The 23305-nt window shown below is 42.0% G+C and overlaps 1 protein-coding gene and 1 non-coding gene across 2 annotated transcripts in view; one reads left to right on the top strand and one right to left on the bottom strand.

Annotated features, from left to right (window-relative positions):
* Positions 1-23305, top strand: part of LOC124790027 — a 325305-nt gene that overhangs the window by 120296 nt on the left and 181704 nt on the right. The gene's annotated exons all lie outside the window — the stretch shown is intronic.
* Trnaa-ugc lies at positions 6-80 on the bottom strand. Its single transcript has one exon. It is a non-coding gene; the product is annotated as a tRNA-Ala (tRNA).

Raw genomic sequence — 23305 nt, 5'->3', positions numbered from 1 at the left:
ATGTGTGCCCCGACCGGGACTCGAACCCGGGATCTCCTGCTTGCATGGCAGACGCTCTATCCATCTGAGCCACCGCGGGCACAGAGGATAGTGCGTCTGCAGGGACTTATCCTTTGCACGCTCCCCGCGAGACCCACATTCCCAACATGTCCACACCACTACATTCGTAGTCCGCCTAATAGATGTTTGCCCATCATACTCATTACTCGTGGCAGATTAATCTACCAAGTCCCGTACGAGTTCGGGCATAACGTGTGCGTTCGCACAAGAAGGTCAATGGCTGGGAAGCAATGAGTCAGAGAAGTAATGAGTATGATGGGCAAACATCTATTAGGCGCACTACGAATGTAGTGGTGCGGACATGTTGGGAATGTGGATCTCACGGAGAGTGTGCAAGGGATAAGTCCCTGCAGACGCACTATCCTCTGTGCCCGCGGTGGCTCAGATGGATAGAGCGTCTACCATGTAGGCAAGAGATCCCGGGTTCGAGTCCCGGTCGGGGCACACATTTTCAACATGTCCCCAATGAAGTACATCAACGCCTATTTGCAGCTAGGGTGTCCATTTAATTGTCATTTTATATAAACCGTGTCATGGAAGGGGGGGGAGGGGTGCACGCGAGAAACAGTCTAGTCGTTGTTGTATTACGGAAACGAAGCGATTCATCCGACGTCAAAAAGGACATAATCAATGGCTTTCGTACTAAGACGAAGGCTGGAATTTTCACTCCAATACCACAACTGGACGTCCACTGAGTAGCGCCAGGTGGGATCTTCAGATGGATCACGTTTTACTCTCGATCGGACTGAAAGCAATCACTCTGAAAGAGTAGTAGCTATGTTCTGGGGAATGTTTTCGTGGCATTTCCTGGATTATTTCATAATTCACTCCCTATTTGCAGTTTGCTTTTCCTCGGCACGATGGCGTCTATCAGCAGGACAATGCAATGCATCACACTACTCGCAGTGCTCGTGCGTGACTCGAAAAGTGCAGTATGAGTTTACCCTTCTCCTCAGATTTAAGCCCAACCGAGACAGCCTCGATCGGGCTGTTCGCGTTATGGATCCTCATCCGAGAAACCTAACACAGCTGGCCACGACAGTGGAGTCAGCACGACTCGACACCCCTGCAGCTACCTTCCATAACTTCGATGACTCTCTTCCTGCACGTGTCGCAGGGTTCGGCGCTGCAGAAAGTGGTTATTCAGACTTTTGTCAGGCGGTCACTCAAACGTGACTGGACAGTGTATGTCAGATTCTTTCTATACCAGTATTTATCAACTGGTGATTCCCTAGAGCTACTGACAGCTTTATTCTCCTCTTGGAATTAATGTATCTGAAGCTTGGTCACGTAAATGAGGTATCTTATCCAGTTAAATACATCTTTTGCATGGCAGTTGAATACTTCATGAGGTAGTGCAATTTACTGGCAACGTAGACGACAGTACAGGCATCCTGATTCGGTTGGAACTTTATACATTTTGATTTCGATGACTGCCAGGTCAAATTAACTACATACAGATCAGAATACTATCACGATATGCCAAGTGAGACAGTGGTTTGGCTATTCAATATACAGGGTGGTCAGAAACAGCCTGGAAAGCTTGTAAGGATTTTGGAAGGGTGGGATGTGCTGAGAAATAACTGTTAAGAAAAAAAATCGATACGTTGTGCCGTTTCCGGCTTATTTAGCATTGAATTTGGCGAATAAGACCGTCGTGCGCGCAAATTCAAGCTCCCGCCGGATACAATTACTGTCAGTTGTTCTCACAGCGCACGGTATTGCTCAGCCTCTGCGTAGTATTCGATCCTTACCACCGTCCCATGTGCAATATTTGTAACGCCCTCTTGTTTGGTTTTAGGAAACCAAACGAAAAACACGTTTGGAAACGCCGACTTTGGAGGGACGCTTGAATCTTCGCGCGCAGCGGCCTGATTGGCCAACTTCAATGCTAATTAAATGGAAACGGCGCAACGCATGGAATTTGTTTCTTAGCAGTTATTTCTCAGTACAGTCTACACCGCAACACTCTTATAATATTTTCAGACTATTTCTGGTCACCTTGTACAGCCCCTCATTATCTCGCCCATTCTACAAGATAATAGAAAGAAACATACATAGTTGGTCGTTCAAATTGGAACACAATGGAAACAGTATCAAACAAATGGCCAATTGGCATGAAGTGCACTACATGTTGAACACGCAGCGCAAATGCGTCAACTATAAAGGTGTAACGTCACATGCATTCTGTATACAAGAAAAGGTTACGTAAAATGTTTGTTTGTTGTGAAAAGGTTGTGTTCTGCGTCGTGTAAGAAAGAGCAACGTCTACTAGCGCGTGTCAGAATCTGACAGCTCAAAATTGTGGTCTATCAGTGTTTGTTGTGTCGTGATATCGCTGTCCGCATTGTTTAGGATCCCACAACTGTAAAGTGAACGTGGAATCTAAGGTAAGAATCCACACTAACCACGACTTCTGGAGGACCACGGACTGTCAACGTGGCGATTAATTTATTGTCTTCCCCTGATGATGCGACAGAGAGGCGCGCCGACAGTGTTGCGCCCAACGAGAACATTGGACAATTTAGACAAGTATTTGACTACATAACACAGTAACCTCTGGTTCCTATGGTTCGCATAAAAGGCTAGTTGGACAGGAAAATTTACATTTCTGACAAGTTAAGGCCGATATCAGTGCTCTATGTTCGAAGTCTCCTTTACGTTAACTATGAACCAGAAAACGCAAGAATGAATGTAGGCCGTGCTGCCCTGAGGTACCTCGATTCAGAGGCTGTTCGACTGTTGTCCTGGCCATCATATTTCGATCTCTTACCCACTGGAAACATCTCGTCATACGTTGTCGAGAGGATGGAATCCCACCACTGTTTATACACTACGATTCATGAGCATCGGCACACGGCTGAAGCAGCATGGGATGAGGTGCCTGTCTCTGTCGTTCAAGGTCGATCAACTTGATGTGAAGCTGAGTTACAGACATTGTAGCAGACAGAGGTGGCAGCTCTGTGTACATACTATACTATTGGGCTGGTTCATAATTATGTAGCGTTTTTCCATGAGTTTAATAAACACAACGGAGGAACATTACAGAGACTTTAGTCATGAGTAATATATTCTTCTCAGAGAATCAATTCGTAGTACACCACACTGCCGCCATTCCATCAGATGCAAAACATTGTCTTTTGTGCATGCACGCAGGTCATTGTGCGATGAGTTGCTGCTTTATTTGGGCTCAAATATTCTTTTCTTCATGTTAGAATAAAGACACCACTCCTCGTCACCAGTAGTGATGTAGGATAGGAATCGTCGCTGCTGTTCACAAGCCAGTTCATGACTAGCAAGCAGAGTTCTGATTTCTCCGCATGTCATTCCATTTTCTAGCGTCCACAACTCAACTCATCATCTCCAAATGACGAAAATGTCAAGATGTATTCTCAAATAGCTACATTAAACTGCAAATAAAAAATGAATACTGATAAATAAACCCATAGCAACCGGAATATCAACATGCAAAACAAAAGCGCTGCGATACCGTTCCTCACAAGCGACTATTAATCAAATTGCGTGCTTATGAAGTATCGTCTCAGTTGTGTGACTCAGAAAGGTCACAGTCCGTAGTGATAAAATCATCGAGTAGAACAGAAGTGATATCTGGAGTTCTGCGAGGTAGCGTCATAGGCCATCTGCTGTTCCTGATTTACATAAATGATCTAGGTGATAATCTGAGCAGGCCCCTTACATTGTTTGCGGATGATGCTCTGATTTACCGTCTAGTAAAATCATCAGACGATCAATTCCAATTACAAAATGATCTAGAGAGAATTTCTGTATGGTGCGAAAAGTGGCGATTGGCACTAAACAAAGAAAAGTGCGAGGTCATCCACATGGGTACTAAAAGAAATCCGATAAATTTTGGGTATACGACCAATCGCACAAATCTAAAGGCTGTTAATTCGACTAAGTACCTAGGAATTACAATTACGAGCAACTTAAATTGGAAAGACCATATAGAAAATATTGTGGGGAAGACGAAACAAAGACCGCGCCAGAACACTTAGAAGATGTGACAAACCCACTAAAGGGACAGCCTACACTACACTTGTCCGTCCCCTGCTGGAATATTGCTGCGCGGTTTGAGTTCCTTACCAGGTAGGATTGACGGAGGACATCGAAAAGTGCAAAGAAGGGCAGCCCGTTTCATATTATCGCACTACTGGGGTGAGAGTGTCACTAATATGATACGCGAGTTGAGGTAGCAGTCACTGAAACAAAGGCGGTTTTCTTTGCCGCGAGATCTATTTACTAAATTTCAATTACCAACTTTCTTTTCCGAATGCGAAAATATTTTGTTGACACCCCCTACGTAGTGAGAAATGATCATCATAATAAAATAAGAGAAATCAGAGCTCTAACCGAAAGATTTAGGTGTTCCTTCTTCCCACGCGCCATTCGGGAGTGGAATGGTAGAGAAGAAGTATGAAAATGTCTCAATGAAACCTCTGCCAGGCACTTAAGTGTGAATTGCAGAGTAACCATGTAGATGTAGATGTAGATTATGCAGCAACCTAATGTAAACTCTCGTAGTTTGTTATCCTTCCTAATGTAGTCACCGGTGCAATTAAATATTTTAGTGTAATATTCAATTAGCGGATCTGTTTCTCCTTTCCAGGTTCTCTTTATAACTTGTCTCTGTAATGATTCTCTGGAGTATCACTGTAGAAAAACAACATAACAAATGAACTGAAATTACACAAGGAAACAAAATCATCTATCCGAACAGAATGTCTCAAGATTTAACACTGTAACACGTTGGTTAGAGAGAATATAAACAGTGTGTCGGAAGAAACGTTGGGAGGGGAGAGTGGCTCGGGGTTCAGTGGACGCGAATACTAAACAAGTTTTAACCACATTTATTTACAACTAAATTCAATAAATCGTGGTGCATATATAAAAGTGAAACACAAGGAAAGTGACCAGTTCTCAGTCCACAAATGCGCTTTAACGTAATATCGAGCATAATACGCTAAACAGTAAAATTCCTGCCCTTCAAAATTACCTTAGCTTTACAATAACAAGGAGGATACAAAATAAAAGTCAATCGTACCACTAATAACTGTACACGTACAAGCTAGAAGGAATGACAAGATAAGTAAAACAGCAAGGTCCTATTCGAGGATACAATATCCAAACTTAAACCAGCTGGAGCCGACACACCGTGCCCCAAAGCTTATACTAATGCAGCTAATAAACAAGCGAAAGAGTAAACAGTTAATTAAGACACAGTGACCCATACGCCACAACACTGGCCAAAGGACAAAATAAATCAGACCAGTAATTCAACAAAGGGCAGCAATCTTGAGTCAGGAACGTAAAACAGTTGAGAATAATGTAGGGTGTATCCTAAGGGTTTACTTCACACAGAATCTTCTCCTACTGAACTTATTTTAGATAACAGAACCAGGCCCTGCACCTGTCCCGTAGTTACGGCAGTAAAACTAGCGCAGCTTAAGCTAAAACAACCAGACCAGGCGTCTGCACATCCTAGTTTCAGCCGAGCATCTCTGATACGACACTCTTCCCATGCGCCACCGTCCAAGAACACACACCACAATTAACCTCTACTTGTGTCTCATCAGCACCACTTTCCCTAGAGCCAAGAGCCAGGCACCTACCGCTCGCCCAGCACAGCAACCGATGCCTCGATATCAGGTCGCTTCAACTCAGGCCCAAACTCCAATGGGCTGCCTCAGTTGCTGGCCACGCGACTTCGCAGCTCCATTTTCTTGCAGACACTCGTCTGGAGTTGCCTCCTTTTTCTGCTTCCTTGCTAGCACTCCAGTTGTTTCACAGGCAAACACCAGAGAGCTTGGTTTCTCTTGGAAGCAGCGCCAGGCATCAAAAACAGCCTACGCTGTTTGCAAGACCACTCAGGGTGTACATCCCTTGCCGTCACCGGAAGGTCTGTCTAAGACTTGACCATGTCTCCTTTAGCTTTCAGTCCCCAAGACGACAGTGGCTCCCCTGTCCTCTATACATACAGGGTCGACAGCAGCCAACTAACCCTTTCTTCACAGGTGCTGTTGCTTGCTGGCCTGAACCAACCATTCCATAAATATTACATTTAGGTAGGTATCATCCCAAATTATGAACAAGTAAACAAGAAAGATATTATGATAACAGAAACTTAAGAAAATATAATATTGCCCAACGTAATGTTGCGTAAATAGTGGAAATCACGTACATGAATTAAAGTGACTGTGATGTGTATTAGAACAAGAGCTACATTTAAGGACAGGTATCTCAGTAGCAGCTTAGGGGACCACACCACAAAGTGGCCCTCACCGCAAAAATTTAACATACACTGACGGAAAAAAATCGCAACACGGGGAAGGAGTTGTGTGACATAAAAGAAAGATGGTAGGCGTGTTTCTACTCTGAAAGATGATGTCTATCCAACTTCCGCAATAGTCGCATAAGAGTAGCCCTAGTAGCGCCACAATGAGGATGCAAATCAGGTTTGCCTTCAATTCAAGCTGTAAATGTCGTGAACATTAGTTACCTTTGAGACTGGACGTGGTGAGTTGATGTTAGTCAAGATTGCCTTTAAAGGCGACAAAGAAGCCATTGTCAACACCTCACTGACTTTGACGAAGGTCTAGTAATAGGCTACGAGAAGCTGGGTGTTCCTTCTGTGATACTGCAAAAAGTCTTGGTAGGAATGTAGACACTGTACATATTGCTGATAGCGGTCGTCGCGGGAATGTACGGTCGCAAGAAGACCGGGCTCTGGACGGACAAGAGGCACCACAAGGAGGGAAGACCATCGTGTTCGGTGTAGGGCTCTGGCGCATAGTACTACATCTGCAGCAGCCATTTGAGCAGCAGCTGGCACCACAGTGACAAAATGAACTGTTACAAATCGATTAATTCAAGGACAGGTCCGAACCAGACGCCTTCTAGCGTGCATTCCACTGACCCCGAACCACCGTCATTTGCGACTTTGGTGCTGCCAATCGAGAGCTCATTGGAGGGCAGGATGGAGGTCTGCTGTCTTTACTGATGAAAACTGGATCTGCTTCGTGTCAGTGACGGCCGTATGTTGTTTAGGAGGGCCTCGAACCTACCTGTCTGCGTATTAGACACACTGGACTTGGTCTCCGGTGCGATTCCGTGTGGCAGCAGGAGTACCCTCGCGATAATCCCACATATCCTGACTGAAAATTTGTATGTCAGTCTGGTGATTCGACCTATTGTGCTGCCATTCATGGCCAGCATCCCAGGGGGTGTTTTCCAACAGGATAACGCTCGCGCACGTACCACTGTTGTAACCCAACATGCTCTACAGAGTGCCGACATATAGCCGTCTTCTATTTGATCACCAGACAGGCCTCAAATCTATCACACATGAGACATCATCGGATGACAACTGCAGTGTCATTCACAACCAGCATTAACCGTGCCTGTGCAGACCCAACAAGTGAAACAGGCTTGGATCTCCATCCCACAAACGACATCCGACATCTGTACAACGCCATGCAAGCATGTGTGGCATTTACAGCGGTTATTAATGTACCAGAATTTCATATTTTCAAAGGCTTATCTCGCGCTTACATTAACCTGTGGTCTTGCAATATCAATCACTTTTCTGTGGGCAGCTGACGTGAATTGAATCAACATTCATCAGCGTTCACTTCTCCAACTCAGTTGCCACTCCCTTCAAATTCCCAGAGGTGTTCAGTCAAATGCACGGTACTTGATTTAGCAAAACTGGTAAGGTTTTTAACCAAGACGACTGGTTGCAGCAATTTTTGAAAACCTTTGTTCATCACAGTCGATGTGTTCCATATCCATAACGAATGAATGTTTTAGAATTTTAATGGGATGGTTAACGGAATTATGGTATTTTGAGATCAGTTAGACATCACGAAAATCAGATTTCTTCCGTGGTCTATTTCATCCAAAGCAAAACCCATGAAACGTCTGAGATATTTACCTTAAAATCAAGGTCGATCTAAGAGTACACTTGTCACTTACGAACAAAAACAGCAGGGGGGAAAAGTTATTCTCAAAGATCCATTTGATCAAAAACAGCATTTGAGGGTCCATGTTTGAAGACAGGTTTAATATTTTGGTGTCGCTCAGTATCGAAAGTGGCACTTTATAACAACCAAGTTATGAAGATATATACGTAAATAGCTGCGAAGGGTAGGCGGAAACCAGTCAGCCAATATGATTAAGTAAAACTGGCTGTGTTACTATAGGACGGTATTTTTATTCAGTACAAGGAAACTTTGCTTAGCTGATACATTGCATTTGCCTAACAAACATGTTTTCTTGCAACTTCAACATGTTATTTTTGAAATTGAAATAGTAATTTTTGTATGGATATAAATCGCAACTTTTTTTAAAAAAATGTTTGTTCACAGTGTTTTTAATAAATCGTGTGGCCTCACTGCCCAATCTTATTCAATTATATAATAATCATTAAGGGTTTCTTATTAGAAGATTTCTCTAAAATTATAGTTTTATGTGTTACTCATCAAAAAGTTTGCCCTGATAATGTTCGGAGCTCAGGGGCCTAGAGGTGAAAACATCCTAAAATGTAGACCACAACCAATCAGAGAAAAACAGACCCAGCAGGAGCAAAACTGAATCTGAATTAGATGCGACCAACATTCATGAGCAAAGACTTTAACGAAAAGTTAGTTGTTCATTGGCTCGCATTGATCAGGATTCAATTCCAAGTAAAAGTTTCACACATAACAGTCATTATTAACGCAGTTGTTAAAGAGTTTAGCTGTCGAGTCTGTTCTCAGCAGCCGCCGGCCTCGCACAGTAGTCGTGCAGTGAGAGAATTGTAACAGGTTAAATAGACATACATTGCTTTTGCAGGTGTCGGTTATACACGCGAGTAAAGGAATGCCAACACATTCGGGTTTTTTCTTTGCCTTGACAAAAAAAAATTATTTTGAATAATATTCGTCACTAATAAGGTGGCAGCTTCTTCTTATATATCATTACTGTAATTGTATCATATCCTGTAAACATCAACGAATTAGGATACTATAATTTGCTGCCGTCTTTTAGATAATACATGTCTTCGGAGGACACAACTACGGTAAAAGAGAGATAGCTCAGTCAGGCGAGTTCTGTGCCTCATCATAAGGATTAACGAAGCGGCGCAGAACGGCAGAGGCCGTCCTCTTTGATTGAAGCAGAAGTTCGACCGGCAACGTACTCATTCCGAATTCTCGTCATGTTTTCATGCTCCTACATTTCGTTCCCTTGGCAGCGACTGAGCCTGCCTGAGCGATAACAATAATAACCTGACGTTCTTTTGCTGAGAGCGGTGTAACGTTGGATGAACACAAACGCTCAATGAGGTACGACAGTTTTCGAACATTCAAACATAAATGATCAGTAATTACGAACGGAAAGTCTAAAACGCTGTGAGTTGTGGTGTTATAGCTCTTAGCAATAAGCTTATAGTTTGGTGTTCTGTATTACATTTATTTTTCTTTCAGATATCTTTAAACAGTGGGCAGAATTTCATTTTTAAACGCATATTTCCAATAAGGGGTGTAGCAATTTGTGCAGATTCGTAACAACATACGACACGCGCCGTCGAGGTGATTAACGTAATGCAGTCGTGGGCTGGGCTGGGCTGGGCTGCCTCCACACTGGCTGAGAGCTGAGAGGCTGCGCCATTGTCCTGGCTGTGTCTGCGGCTGCCCGTGTGGGGTCGCCTCATCGGCATGCAGGCCAGCCAGTCTGCTTTCAGGGCACTGCACTTCCTACACGTCTTAACGGACATGCAAGTAGTTACAGAACGGATTAGCCCGCTATCGGTAACGTCATTAACTAAAGTTTTCATCTTCTTCGTCGCTGAGACGACGAGAAATTGTGTTTATACTCGTTTCGAATTTTATATAATTGTTTCTCATCGAAGAAGTTCTCATATACTGTCGGTTCAATATACACTCCCGTGATGAAAATTGGTACATTCTTTTAGAGGTTTCCAATTCACTCAAGATTTACCGTTGCAGCAGTGTACATGGCGTACATGGCATGATTAGATTTACATATGAATAGCGCAAGCGGTTCTGAGGTATCAGGTACGGACACATGCTGAAACATCCATACTGATACGCGGTGTAGCCTCCCCTGACTCAGCATATCGGAAAGTCAATACAACCTTCGGTGAAATTAAAAGCGAGAGTAGTAACGTAAATTCCACTCTGAAATGCAGAGGAGAGAGTGGATAGTTGGAAAGAGTACATTGAAGGTTTATGAGTGGAAATATTTGTCTGATGTGATAGAAGAAGAAACAGTAGTCGATTTAGAATAGCTACGGAATCCACTATTAGAATAATAATTTAAAAGAGCTTTGGAGGACTTAAGATCAAATAAGGCAGATGGGGTAGATAACACTCCATCAGAATTTTTGTAATCATTGGTGGAAGTGGCAACAAAGCGACTATTCACAATTGTCTGTAGAATGTATCAGTCTGGTGACGTATCATCCCTTTCGGGAAAATATCCACATTATCCCGAAGACAGCGAGAGCTGACAAGTGACAGAATTATCGCACAATAAGCTTAACAGCTCAAGCATTCAAGTTGCCGACGAGAGTAATATACAGAAAAATGGAAAAGAAAATTGTTGCATGAAGATCAGTTTGGCTGTAGGAAATGTAAAGGAACCAGAAACGCAATTCTGACATTGCGGTTGATAATAGAGGCAAGACTAAAGAAAAATCAAGACCCGTTCATAGGATTTGTTGATCTGCAAAAAGCATTCGACAATATAAAATGGTGCAAGATGTTCGAAATTCTGAGAAAAATAGGGGTAAGGTATAGAGAGAGACGTGTAATATACAATATTTACAAGAGCCAAGAGGGAATAATAAGAGTGGACGATGAAGAACGAAGTGCTCGTATTAAAAAGGGTGTAAGACAAGGATGTAGATTTTCGCCCCTACTGTTCAATCTGTACATCGAGGGAGGAATGATGGAAATAAAAGGAAGGTTCAGGAGTGGAGGTGATAGAATTCGCTGATGACATCGCTATCCTGAGTGAAAGCAAAGAAGAGTTACGTGATGTGCTGAACAGAATGAACAGTCTAATGAGTACAGACTGTGGATTGAGAATAAATCGAAGAAAGACAAAGGTAATGAGAAGTAGCAGAAATGAGAACAGAGAAACTTAACATCAAGATTGATGGTCACGAAGTAGATGAATTTAAGGCATTTGCTACCTAGGCAGCAAAATAACCAATGACGGACAGCAAGAAGGATATCAAAAGCAGACTAGCATAGGCAAACAGGGCATTCCTGGCCAAGAGAAGTCTACTAACATCAAACATAGGCCTTAATTTGATGAAAAAATTTCTGAGAATGTACTCTTGGAGCACAGCACTCCGTAGTAGTGAAACATGGACTGTGAGAAAGCCGGAACAGAAGAGAATCGAAGCATTTGAGATGTGAATTTACAGACTACTGTTGAAAATTAGGTGGTCTGATAAGGTAACGAATGAGGAGGTTCTGCGCACAGTCGGAGAGGAATGGAATTTGTGGAAAACAATGGCAAGGAGAAGGGTCAGGATGACTGGACATGTGTTAAGACATCAGAGAATGACTTCCAAGTTACTAGAGAGAGCTGTAGAGAGCAGAATGTGTAGAGGAAGACACAGATTGGAATACGTCCAGCAAACAACTGAGGAGTAGGTTGCAAGTGCTACTCTGAGATGAAGAGGTTGACACAGTAGAGGAATTCGTGGTGGGCCGCATCAAAACAGACAGGAAACTGATAGCTCAAAATAAAAAAGAAAATAAAAAAACGGTCCAACCGACATGGTCACGTGCCCAGGAGCGACCCCGCGGGCGATGTGGTGCTTTTAGTAAAGGTATACGCTTCGGTATTCTGCTGCTATAGCCCAGTATCAGCAAATTGCGTTGCATTAACCTAGCGGATAAGTTCATCGTCCCACATTGATTTCTGCGCTTATTTCACGCAGTGTTGCTTTTCTGTTAACACTGAGAACCCTATGGAAACCGCGCTGCTTTCGGTCTATAAATGAAGGCTGTCGGCCACCGTATTCTTAGTTGTCAGAGATAATGGGTGAAATTTGATCTTTTCTGCACACTGTGACACTGTGGATCTTAGAGTATTGAGTTCCCTAACGATTTCCGAAATGGAATGTCCCATGCGTCAAGCTCCAATTACCATTCCCGGTTCACACTGTGCGGCCATAATCAGGTCGGAAACCATTTCAGATGAATCACCTGAGTACAAATGACAGATTCTCCAATACACTACCCTTTCATACCTTGTGTGCGCGATACTACCGCCATCTGTATATGTGAATATCGCTACCCCATGAATTTTTCCTTCTCAGTGTATGGATATGTGGCTAAGCGGACTCCAAAACTTTTCTCCTTAGTAGGAAAAGGATATGTCACCAACTGGAGCGGTCAGCTGTGGGCAATAATTTATGGACATTCGACCATATGTGGGGCCAGTTTCGAATGGCTCGTCCACGCACTACCGGCTATGGAGTGGGTTGGGCCGTTATTTTTCATATATTTGAGATGATTTATCTACAATGACGTCGTTAGAGGCGGTTGACAAGCTCGGATTGGCTCCGTGATTTTTTTAAAGGTACCATCCTTACGCGGTTTTAGGGAAACAGTGGCAAACCCAAATTGGAATAGTAGGACGGGCATTAAACCTATCGAATGCAATTCCAGTGGCTTACTGCAGCGCGCCCATTTTTGGTGTGGCAACTTTAGGGCCACAGGGGTCTCTACGACCTTAGGCCAAGCGTTCTTCATATTTTACACTGTTTTCATTAAGACACATTTTATAATAGATCTTAAATCTAGTTTGAAATGTGATAACGTCGCGCAAACAGTAATAGCCAACAGAAAAAATACGAAATTTATATCTGTTTATGAGAAGGAAAAAATAAAGCTAATGTCTGTGCAGATAGATTTACACTGGCTGTGGACGATAATACATCTGAGGAAAGACGTGTGAGGAGGAGAAAGGAGTAACGTGGAAGAACGCAAAAGTGCAGAGACGAAAAATATACATCGTGACTGACTAAGAACAGCAAAGGAGAAGAAATATAAGAAGGAAAAGAAATGAGCATTGTCTACTCTGAGACAATTTTTTAGAATAAAGATATGGATTTGACGGAACAAAGCGCTTCACTTTTCGTCTTAAATGAAAGAGGATATTGCACTTAGAGAGCGAGGTAGCTTGTTCCAGAGGCGGACAGCAACAATGAAGGATGTTTTATGGGTGGGCCAGCTACGATAACTAGCAGTGATCTGACGTTAAAAGTACTGGTGTACTTGCACACTGAGGAGCCGATGAAGTGAATATAGCTAGTGGTTGTTATATAACTGACGGAGTCAAAAGAGGCCGATGTTGCTGTAGTAAAGTAAATAAATATTCATGTTTCTGTCTAGAGTTTTCTTTACGTGGCAAAATTGGTGATTCGGAACAACGAACGACTTCACAAGTTTAAATTTCACATCGTGAGGAAATATGTTCGCTAATCTCAGGAGAGAATAGAGGCAAGCAGAACGCTTTCTGTACATGGCGACAGTATTTTCTGTCCAGATCAGATGCTCATCCGTAGGATGCATTCAGATTTGCTCATCCACAGGAAGTATTCAGATTTTCTCATCCCTAGGAAGTATACAGATTTATGTTATTTTTCATTATTTTCTTCTAATTAGCACATTTAATTGTGTCATAATTAATCATCAAACCTATCTAGGTTAGTATAAATAAACTGAATTTTCTGGTCTTGGATAATACTGTTACTGTGATCCCAGAATGACATGCCGCTGTGTGTCAAACTCTGTCTTACCCTTAGGAGTCTGTAGCCTAATTAATTCTATTGTGCTATTATCTTGCACTATGGCGCTTGTGTCGGGTATCGCATATATACTGCCCGACAAAAAAAGGTGAGCACTGCAAAAGAGAAGAGGAAAATAATGAAACTTCACAGGTTGAGATTGTAGGTGATGTTATTCCAGTGATTACAAAATCGAGGCAAATTTACAAAGAAACTGTCAGTATGATATCACTTATCAGTATGACGTTGCACTCCCTCCGACCCCGACACATGCATTGATTCAGTTGCGAAGGGTGGCATAAAAAGGTTGAATTCTTTCCCGAGGCAACCTGGCCCACAGCACCTGTAACTGGTCCTTGATATCGTGGATAATGCCACTAAGACGTCCACCTCGATCTCACACTGTCGACAGAAACACGTATCGTGTGTGGACAAGCATTGTCCTGTTGAAAAATTGCATCACATTGTAGTTGCATGAGAGGTAACACGTGAGTATGCAGGATATTCGTGACTTGTTATTGTGGTATCAGAGATCCCTCAATCACTACCAGCCTAGACCCGAAATCATACCCGATTGGTCTACTCACCATTACGCTAGGAGTAACACCGCAGTGCCTTTCCAAAACACTGACAGAACGGGACCTCTCTCCAGCTCACCGCCACACTCGCCGTGAATTGTCGTCCGGGATACTCACAAAACCTCGATTCATCGCCGGACATAACACGACGCCATTCATCATGCTTTCCGGTCAAATGCAGTCGTCTGTATTATGGTGTTAACGGCAGCCTACGCATGTGCTCGTAATTCCCTGGTTTGTCTCTGACCAGTGATGTGGGGCAACACAGAATGTTGCAAGAAGTGCACTACTTGTTCTCAGCTAGCAGGCGCACATGAGATGGGGTTACGATGTGCTTGGTGGACAATACGGCGAACCTCTCTTGTGGCGATCAGACATTGGCGATCTATACCTTGACGAAGAGCATGCCCTTGCGTAGTAACATCGGGCCACTGTCCAATACGAATGCCTCACAAATCTAGATATTGAACCTTTCGAACAGCCGGCGAAGTGGAGACCCTCAATGAGGGCCCTTCCAAACCCTGCCAGAAGCTGACAACACTTTCTGACAAAAGTACGCGGCATCTCCATGCCGTTCGTAGTGATCACTCAGCATATGACGCTGTTCACGCTTATATTTCCTACCAGACAGGGTAATAGGCGAAACACGAACACTAATGCAATCTATTGTCACAGAGAATTGCCGTTCCAACCATCTACAGTTCCGCCGATGGTTTGTAAATGTACGAAGTTACCTTGGCTTCCGCCCACGTTTCCTGAGTGGCTGACTTTATTTGTCAGGCAGTCTAAATACTACCCAGCAGCAAATACCCTTAAGCAAAGGCTACTGCAGAGGTAATTTATCCGTTAAATTCCTGAAACATTTCTTGGAGGCTCAACATTCCGTGTTCAAAATTATTAGTACCTTCATAAAGAATGTGAAAGGATTGCTACTCTTGCGTGTTTAATACTTGATCTCACAAATTAAGATAAAGGTTTTGTAACAATACTTTAGTTATATGAGGAAGATAGTCATCATATCATCATCATAAACCTCGCGGGTTCCGGTAAGCTGTAGGAAATACTTGAAAATTAAGACTTTGCAGAACACCTTGTGCAATTTGTTAAAAGCCTATACAACTAAACCTCTATTCTCTTATAAAATTCCTACAATAAGAGCGTGAGGCATATAATTATTTAAGCGTAAAATAAGTTTCTGCCTATCCGCAGCCTTAATTAACCTGTACTTTGATAGGCGACACGGTGAAGCAATGCAAATCAGTATCTTCAGCAGATTTTTCAATCCAATAACGAAGCTATTAATATCTCATTCCTTGTCGATGACTAGACTGTTATCACTTCCTCTGAAGGTAATTTGCGGAAGGCAGCTCCTCTACAGAATAACGTAGTAAAAACATTCAAGTAGGAAATCTTAAAAACTAAAACAAAAGTTATGAGGTTTAAGAAACAAGAAATTAAAAGATCAGAAATAGCACCTGTCTCAAACAAATATCAAATTTTAGTTACCTAATCCTGGTGTGCCAGTTGAAAATATTTGCCATGCCGAAACTGGAACACGGATTTTTTTTTCATCTTGCGAGCAGCTGCCGCAACTCTAAGGCCAGACTCAAACCCTCACTGTGATTGACGTTTCTACCTATGATTTCAGAACGTTACTACTAGTTGTTCTCCCACGAAGTCATATTCATTACACTGCAGGTGCAGCGTATCTCAACGGTTTACGCTGACATTGTTTTATGCAACTGAACCTTCAACGATTTCATCGCCATCGAAACATTCATTTTATTTCAATCCATTTAATGCATTTCATTACTTATGCAACAAAATGAATACGACGGCGACTTCGAGAGAACTTTAGCTAGCTTCTCACAAAGGTATGCCACTAAAAGAACAACATTCTCGAAAATCTGCCTCACAAAGACCAAGATGAAATTTAAGAGAATGGCAGTCTGAGCCGTTCTGTATAGCAGCGAAATATTGTTCCCGGAAACCAGTAACAAGGGTAGAATTCGAACCACATAAATGACGTTTCTGAGAGCGATTAATCAGAGGTAGCAACAGACTGGATCGTTTTTCCAATGAAGACATCAGAAGTAATTTGAAAATCTTCTCATCAGTAAAATCAAATAAAAATTCTAAGAACAGAAGCAGAAAAGGCGCGACCATGTACTTCTGGTTGGACAACGAGCGGAAGCCAAAACAGTCTCCCGATGGGCAAAACATCGGAAAATATGTGAGAGTAAATGTGATGTATAAGGTTAATCGAACACACAAAAATATTACAGATCAACTCTGTGCTAAGTTTGGAACAATAGCGGGTGCACATGCAGTAATCTAATGAAAGCAAATGTAGAGGAATCAAATATTACAAGTACGGAGCGTATAATCTGAACAGTTCATTCCGCATCGAGTTAGCTACGTAAATACCGCTGTATGATCTGAATTCCACTCTTGTCAAGTGGTCTGATGTGCGTCAGGAGCGAGAATTTTTAAATATGAGAGCTCTCTACACCGAATGTCAACAGTGTCGTAGTACACGAGCCACACTACTTCAGAACAAGTGTCGAATATAAATCCAGAAATAGGTGTTATTTGAAAATCGCGAAAAAGCGCTATTCGATACAACTGGCAATTGATTTTTCTCGCAGCCTAAAAGTTTAATCATTCAGTTACCATTATCTTATGCGTGCGGGCGTGCGTAGCGGTATTTGGAATTTCAGCCATCAGACACATGCACATATACGAACAGCGAAGAAAATCTTTAATCAAAAAGCACTATTAAAAATAATTAAAAGATGATTGTCAACAAAGCACAAGACAATGGATTCAACATCAACAACAACAACACACTACATATACTATTAGAAGGAAAATACAGACAGAAAGCAGAAAAATTAAAATCATTCAGATATACAAACACATAACAATAACATGCATACTCGCACCAGAACACACGAGGCAAAACGCAAAATGGCATACTATAATTCATCACAACGAACTCACAGACAAGATCAATGACATCTTCAAAAAATGTTAAGTTAATATATCCTTCAAGACTAGAAACATAATACAAAACCTAAAAACTGACGGAAGAGGAAGGCAAATACAACAGTTTATGAATACATGAATTAACATTTAACAGCTGCAACTCTCAATATATTGGATTGACTACAAGTAATTATAATAACAGATACAAAGAATACATGAGGACACTGAAGAGTGAATGTGTCCACACCACATATGCAGAACATCTAGTGAGCTAAAATCCTTATCACATTGTGATAAAAGCAGACATGGTCGTCTTAAGTCATAACAAGCAAAGTAAGGGAATACTCAATCCAAATGGGCCGGCCGGTGTGGCCGAGCGGTTCTAGGCGCGCCAGTCTGGAACCGTGAGACCGCTACGGTCGCAGGTTCGAATCCTGCCTCGGTCTTGGATGTGTGTGATGTCCTTAGGTTAGTTAGGTTTAAGTAGTTCTAAGTTCTAGGGGACTGATGATCTCAGATGTTCAGTCCCATAGTGCTCAGAGCCATTTGAACCATTTTTCAATCCAAATGATGACCGTTTCATACAGAAGGCCAAAAACAAAAATGGAAATATGCTCAATGACCAAAAGAACAAAACAGAAGAACAACATTCAAACTGATACACAGTTTACCCTAAAATACACACACTCGACTTCCATAGTTCCCAAGATTCCTCAGTAAGCCCTAAAGCATTCGTGCAAGAGAATGTGCAGTGTGCTACAGTACAGGTTACGAGTAAATCAGTGTTTAAACGTAACATGTCAACTGGAAGAAACCTGTACTACGAGAATATAGTACACACAGAACAACAGAGAATGCATGAATGTAATTAAAAAATACAACCATGTAGCTGTAAATACAAATAGCTTGATTTAAATGACCTGCCAAGAACCACTACCAATCTCAAATTAAAATATATGCCTATAATTAAATAATTTCCTTTACGTTATAGACTACTAAAGATACCTAGTATGGTTAGGTAAAACACACGTGGTGCGCACAAATAAATTCAGTTCAAAGAGACGAATTTTTTCTTATCTGTTTGGTAAAGCATACTTGAAGCAGCAAGTGAGGAGAAAGGGCTGCAACTATTAGTAAGTATTTACTTTATTTCGTTTCACACACTTAGCCAATTTCGGCCCTACAGAGCATTCCCAGATGAAATATACAAAATAGCACATCACAAATACAGAAAATTTATCTTTGGATTACTAACAAACAAAACATATTTTCAAAGAGGACAGCCTAAAATTCGTTATTGTAAATGGCATCAACATAACGCAGTCTATCCGACTACTTAGCAGCGGACATGGCAGCTCCGGGAGCGAGAACATACATGTTCAAGCGTCACAATTAAAAGAAAATGTTTACTGAATACGGTAATGGTCACCACTGAATGTTCTGCCACGTTCCTAGACAATGTATGTGTTCGCTTTCATAGTTACAAACCATCAATTCTGTACCTGTAGGAAGCAAACAAAGCAAAGATATATTATTATATATCGGTGTGTTCACAAATCGATACATGACCCAGAAATTTATTACATAACACATATTTATATCTATTGGCATATTTGACGTTCGAATCTCAACAGACAACTTTAATGTGAATTGTGTTTCTAAAGTAGTAAATGTGTCTGCAGATTAAGGTAGAACTGGGAAAAGCGAGACACAATGTTCATCGTTTCATTGGGACATAAATAAATCTGATATGCGATGCATACAGTTATAACTAAAAACAAGTGAGCATATAGACAGATATACACAGATAAATATGACAAATAAAGCTTACGATAGCAAGGAAGCAAAAAGGTGCAGAACTTCCTTGACAAGCGAATAGCATAATGATATGTTTACTATCTAGACAACATCATCCTCACATTGTTATCAGGGGCGAAAGAGTCAGGCATGCCTGATCATCGCATGGTGGTGAAATGGGAGAAATGTACATATGTGATATTATTAAAATTAAATATAAACCTCAACTTACAGCTGATACTAGTCTACATGCAAAGGCTTGTCCGTCATTTGTAACAGAAGCCTCTGCCAGATAATGTATGAAAATAGAACTTCACAACAAGCGACTTTGTAGAGATGCATATGGGCCTAAAGGTGGCAAAAGTGTTATGCTACAGCAAAGAAGTGAAAATGTGTTCAATTTACATGGTGAAACAACATACAATGAAACTGTGATCTGGGACCGATGACCGTAGCAGTCTGGTCCCTTTAATCCCACAAACCATCCAACCAACCAAACTGTGATCTACACTCGTGCTCATAAATTAAGAATAATGCAGATACATGGTGAAACAACGCTCTGTTGGGTGGTTTGAGGGTTTAAATCACCTCGGGGCATGACCATGCGGTGCATTTGACCTGCTGTCGTCGCACGGTGAAGCTGGCAGCAGTCCAGATATGCAGAGGCGTGTTGGTGCATGTCAGAGTACGGTGTGGCGGGTAAGTGTGCAGATGTTTCCAGACGTGCTAATGGTGACGGTGTGTTGAAAATGGCTCAAAGAACACATATTGATGTCGTTATGAAGAGTAGAATACTAGGGCGACTGGAGGCTGGTCAAACACAGCAGGTCGTAGCACGGGCCCTCCGTGTGCCACAAAAAAAGTGCGATCTCAAGATTATGGCAACGATTCCAGCAGACAGGAAACGAGTCCAGGCGCTACAGTACGGGACTTCCACAGTGTACAACACCACAAGAAGACCGATATCTCACCATCAGTGCCCGCAGACGGTCACGGAGTACTGCAGGTAGCCTTGCTCGAGACCTTACCACAGCCACTGGAACAGTAGTCTCCACACACACATCCTACAGACGACTGAACAGATATGGTTTATTCGCCTGGAGACCTGGAAGGTGCATTCCACTGACCCCTGGTCACAGGAGAGCCCGTAAGGCCTGGTGTCAAGAACACAGTACATGGTCATTGGAATAGTGGTCCCAGGTTATGTTCACGGACGAGTCCAGGTATAGTCTGAACAGTGGTTCTCACCGGGTTTTCATCTGGCGTGAACCAGGAACCAGATACCAACCCCTTAACGTCCTTGAAAGGGACCTGTATCGAGGACATGGTTTGATGGTGTGGGATGGGATTATGATTGGTGCACGTACACCCCTGCATGTCTTTGCCATACAAACTGTAACAGGTCAGGTGTATCGGGACGTCGTTTTGCACCAGTATGTCCGAGTTTTCAGGGGTGCAGTAGGTCCCACCTTCCTCCTGATGGATGATAACCCACGGCCCCACCGAGCTGCCCTCGTGGAGGAGTACATTGAAACAGAAGGTATCAAGTGAATGGAGTAGCCTGCCTGTTCTCCTGACCTAAACCCCATCGAGCACGTCTGGAAAGTTCTCGGTCGACGTATCGCTGCACGTCTTAAAACCTCAAGGACACTTCAGGAGCTCCGACAGGCACTGGTACAAGTATGGGAGGCTGTACCCCAGCAGTTGCTCGACCACCTGACCCAGAGTATCCCAACCCGTTGTGCGGCCTGTGTACGTGTGCATGGTGATCACATCCCATATTGATGTCGGGGTACATGCGCAGGAAACAGTGGCGTTTTGTAGCACCTGTGTTTCCTGACGGTTTTCTCAACTTGTCACCAATACCGTGGACTTACAGATCTGTGTCGCGTGTGTTCCCTATGTGCCTATGCTATTAGCGCCAGTTTTGTGTAGTGCCATGTTGTGTGGCACCACATTCTGCAATTATCCTTAATTTATGAACATGTGTGTATTTATAATGTAGTATCATGAACCTAATGTTGTCTAGCGTAAAAATGTACTACCAGTGCAGTGGCTAAATACGGGGGGGGGGGGGGGGAGGGCAGGAGTGCCCAGTCATGTCATTGTGGTTAAACAAAAGTAGCACACACATGTGAGGTTATTAAATATCAAAATATAAACATCGGTTATTCAGTTGATAAAAACTTGCTTTTAAGGCCTCAATATTCATGTTTCTTATTAATATGTTTTTATTAGTGATATCTTATGCCAGTTAGAATTGATCAACTTATAGCCTACAAAGTTACAAATATTAAGAAAAACATACAGCATAATAGATCTCAAAAAAAACAAGCTAAGTGACTAGACAAATGTTAAAAGATGGAAATCGGTTCTTATAGTAAAAGCAGATTATGTTAATATTCATGTTAATCGTAAGGGGCAAGTGCAGTAAATAATTATTGGGGGAGGTACTAGGAGGGGGCAGGGATGGGTACTTGGAACAAGCCTTGATGTGGTGTGAATAAGCACAGTAGCTAGCTAGAGTATAGTGGGTGTGCTGTTCACAGCCAACGCACAGTGCATTATAATGAACATTACACTGAGAAACAAGGGTTCACTTAACTACGTGAGAAAAAGCATTGTTTAATCATTTGCCTGTTTCACACCAATGTTTGGAAGCTATGGCTGAATTTGTCCTAAACTGTCTGTTATGCAGATCAGTCTGATCGTTAATTAAGTAGTCTGGGTGTTTTTTGAATTAATTATATATCTCTTTTTCTTCTAGTACATTCATCCTCTTCCTCCGCTTTCCATGGGGTGAATATTTTATAGATTTATTAATATCTAAAGTGGTGAGCCTTTTATTTCTGAGGTGTAATGCGTAAGTGGATAGGTTGCTTTCACTAGGCTTTGTCAAGTTCCTGGAACCGAGACTAAAACTCCTCCATGTTTGCCCTATCCGTACATTTTCACAATTTTGCAATTCCTCTTATGTATCCTTTCTTTTGTTAGTGGGTCTGTTAGTTGTGTAATGGTAACTTTAATAGTGTTTTCCATCCAGTATCCTATTCAGACTTTAGTATTTCTGGAAAGGTACGCTATTTTCCTTTTTTATTAATGTTTTCGAAGTGTGGGCGTGCAGCGATGTAGATTTATCTTTTCCTAAGGTTTTTTTTTGGAACGCAATTTCACTTTTGGAAATTTATGATTAGTCTTTCAGCTTGATTGCGTACTTAGCTTATGATATTAGACTGGTAATCATTTAATATACCTAAATGTTGTAAAGTTATGAGCTCTGGTTCGATTTTGTCTTTGCTAAAATGATGTTTGGTTAGCCAGGATATCACTGAGTGAAAGTAAAATAGCGTCGTACAACGTGTGTTTTCCTTATGTTATAGAATACTAGTTTTTGGCAGTAACCCGATGTGCCAACATTTAAACTACTTTTGTTAATTAATGTTTCCTCTGACTTCACCAATGACTGTATTGCAGATTTTTTTTGTGTTTTTACTCAGTGATATTAGACTCTTGCGTCAACTGAGGTTACAAAGACCTGTTAGCTGTTAGTAGTGTGTATGCTGTTTGCCTGTGTTTACAAAATGTTTCCAAAATATGATTATTTCATCAAAATAGGGTAGCATTTCCTTAACAGTGGTGAGGTGCATTTTCCAGTCGCCACTCCTCTCAGCCTGGATGAATTATTTCATCAGAGTACTCATGTCGAAGTAGGAAATTCATAACTTGGCGGTGGGACCATTTAGCTGTCCATCTACATCTACATGGTTACTCTGCAATTCACACTTAAGTGCCTGACAGAGGGTTCATTGAACCATTTCCATACTACTTCTCTACCATTCCACTCTCGAATGGCGCGTGGGAAAAGGGAACACCTAAATTTTTCCGTTCGAGCTCTGATTTCTCTTATTTTATTATGATGATCATTCCTCCCTACGTAGGTGGGTGTCAACAAAATATTCACGCATTCGGAAGAGAAAGTCGGTGATTGAAATTTCGTAAATAGATCTCGCCGCAAAGAAAACCGTCTTTGTTTCAGTGACTGCCACCCCAACTC

The sequence above is a fragment of the Schistocerca piceifrons genome, chromosome 3 (assembly GCF_021461385.2).
Source record: "Schistocerca piceifrons isolate TAMUIC-IGC-003096 chromosome 3, iqSchPice1.1, whole genome shotgun sequence".
Classification (NCBI taxonomy): domain Eukaryota; kingdom Metazoa; phylum Arthropoda; class Insecta; order Orthoptera; family Acrididae; genus Schistocerca; species Schistocerca piceifrons.
This window is presented reverse-complemented; position numbering and strand designations above follow the sequence as displayed.